A 3,345-nucleotide genomic window follows, 5' to 3' on the forward strand; every position below is an offset into this window, starting at 1 on the left:
TCAATTCATTCCTCTATAATATATTATTTTATTAAATTTTCATCGCATTGAAAATCTTTGCGATAAATTTTCATTTTTTATCTTGCACATATGTGTGATTCTAGAATGTATGACTGCAAGTTTTGTGACATTATTTATGATATTGAATGTGCACTTTGGAGATTGAATTGAGGAGTGTGATAAATGGAATGGATATAGACATTAAATATGTGAATATTATGAAAATTGGTTATTTTTTGGATGTTAACTTAGTAGATTGAGGTTGTCATGATGTGGTCTGTGGTTTGACTGCAACTAGTCAAATGAAAAGCAATCTAATCGAATTTTAGGAGCAAAAAGCAGTCAAAATTGAATTTTTAAAGCATTTCAACTTATTTAAACATTGAAAAATTCAAAAAATTGCTCAAAACACAAAGCCGCTCTAATTAACCTACACAGCAGGGGAATCTAACACGTCGATATCTCTTACATCTAATATAAATAATTATGACACAGAAAAATGCTTCCTTATTCAAAATTAATTACACGTGACGAAAGGTTTCGACAAATTAACAAAAATTTTCATAAAAAGAAACTTGTTAAAAATATAAAAATTGTTATTGCACACCCGAAAAGGCTAAAGAAGACAATGAATGAAAACAACACGGTAGTTAAAATTTTACGTATAGAAAGTTCATATTACGATATAAAGGATGTTCTAACATGTTTTACAAAAAATATATTGTTGCGGTTGACTGATTTTTATAGTGTGGATTGTTGTCTGCCAACCCAGTTGGAAATTTTTAGATTAAAATTTATAGCTTAATTGAGAGTTTTTGAAAATTTTATGGATTTGCTGATAGGAAATTGGGAAAAAGTTAATAAAATTGAATTGTTTTTGGAGGTTTTTGGGATGATTTAATTTTTGTTGGCAATTACATGAACAGCTTGTTGTAAATTGACAGTAAAATGCTTTAAAATTCAACTGTATCTGCTTTAACCATATTTATTAAAAATTCAACATTTTCAACCTCATCCTCCAAAATTAAATCTATTTCCAAAAGTCAAAACTCAAAGTTCATCAATATCATCCCATCCAACATTGTACACAACTCAATTATTCATCACCTCAAGGCCTCAAAGTCAAAAACACATAAATTGCTAAATTTTTAATAACATTTGAATTTCCAACAGGTCATTCACACATTTCTATTTGAATGGGTGTCCAAAGCAATTACTGCAGAGTGTGCATTAAATTTTTTAGTTTTTCTGTCTATTTCCCTTACTTTGTTTAATGACGCATAGCAATTCCATATTTTTCTTGCATATTTTATGCATCAGACGGTAAACCTTATTGCCTTTAATTATAATGATATATAGTTTTTTACTCAGAATACGTTAGTGTGCAATCATTCATTATATTTCAGTGTCACTGATTACATGGCAGTAAATTATAATTTTTTTCGGGATGTGGTTACACACAACGTGGATATATGCTGACAATTTAATTCGAATGTGAAGAAAAAATGTATTTTCGTGTTTATAGTGGACAGTAGCGGATGTTATTGAGATTGGTTGAAGAATATGGCATTTTATCGTGGAAATTTGGATGTAGATCTGAGTTTTGGGTAGATTTGAGTAGTTAAGGATGAAAAACATTGTTTTAAATCAAGAATACAGCCTGAATTGAGGAATTCTGAATTTTTTTACATTTCTAAGTATTGAATTCCTAATAAAATCCCAAAAAAATCCAATTACGCCACTAATCGCATTCCCCCCAAAGCAATAAATATAAATTATCCATCTGACTGCCTTCCATGATGATCATGTGTCATGAATATAATAATTTAGACGAGTCCAAAATGTAAATGACGGAATGTCAAATTATTATTGTTAAAGGTATCAATTATCGTGTCGAAAAAGTGCTTTTAATGACCTTGAGATATGCAGCGAGTGTCTCATTAAAGAGTCTAAGTATCAACATAGATGTAGATGCGGGCATCTCAAATTATCCACGAATAATAAATTATTTATTTGAATTAATAAATCTGTAGCTTGTGCTTCTAGGTATTTGATTCTAAAGTCGACTTCTTTATGTCCATAAACAACATTTCTTTGTTGTCTTTTTGAAATTTGAGCAATTATTTTGTTGTAATTCAAAGCGCAAAGCATTTCTGTGCAAGTCTAAACTCGACATGTTAGAAATTCAATATCACGCAAATTATATCATCCGTAAAATTTGAGAATAATGAAGAAATAAAGGCGAGAGATCAAGAATTCTGTTTTTTATATTATTGCTGTTATAAATAGATGGGAAGTATTTGATATCACATTACACAAAGCCATTCGATTGTGTATTTATTTGACGTCGAGAAACGCAGAATTTTTAATGAAACGATTTTTTTTTCGAGGCAGTGAAATGAAAAGAATTGATTTTGATGGAATTTTTTTAGGATGTTTTGATATTAAGAGCTCTTAACAGAACTTAGAATATTGCCACAAATAACACAAGTCGGTTAGTTGGTACAATATGCAGTCCCAGACCAGCGTGACTCTGACTTTCCGAATCTAATTTGAATTTGACGCCATGCTTGAGTTACGCCGTCTGGAACCAGATTTTGTGCTATTTTGATTGCTGCTTTATGCTCCAAACCTTTAAAAAGTCCCCAATTCTCCCTACTAAATATTAAGTCTAATTCAATATCACATCTGAATTTCCTAAATTTCTTCTACATTGACCCCCTTTTAATCAACAATAAAACTAACGTCAAGTCATCAGACCAGTCTACTAATCCCATTCAAACACTTCCTTCTCAATCTACTAATTTCATTTGTCCAACTCCCTTTGCCAAAATAATAATAAAGAGAATTCTGTTCCCTTCACTTACTTTTCATTATTGTGATTAAGACGATTTTATACATATTGTGTAGCAAAAGAAATAACAACAAAGTCACCTGGTCAATATTTAATCGAATGACTGTGTATAAACTGAGACATACGCACATTCAAGCAAGTAAAATGCAATTTAATGTGGGGGGAATTTCTTACGTTATGTTTCATTAGAACGTGAAATTGTGCCTGAAACCTTAGAAAAGAAATTTGATGATGAATTTTTTTAGCATGGATGTTAGAATAAGATGGATGCTGAAGATGTCAGTTTGGGTTGTTTTCCATGAAATTATTGATTTTGAGTTATTTTACTGGTTATGACAAAGCGGGCAGAATAAGCTCGAATAGCACAAAATGGTTAAATCCGACGTCAGGTCGGCTATTCGGAAGGCAACAGAGTTTGTAGGTCATTCAAATCTGTATCGCTCAGGCTTTGGTTCTCAGTACATTTGCTCAAATCTGACAACATTTCCTGC

The sequence above is a fragment of the Chironomus tepperi genome, unplaced genomic scaffold (genome assembly GCF_022539635.2).
Source record: "Chironomus tepperi strain 1889 unplaced genomic scaffold, CSIRO-AGI_Ctep_v1 contig_174, whole genome shotgun sequence".
Taxonomy (NCBI): domain Eukaryota; kingdom Metazoa; phylum Arthropoda; class Insecta; order Diptera; family Chironomidae; genus Chironomus; species Chironomus tepperi.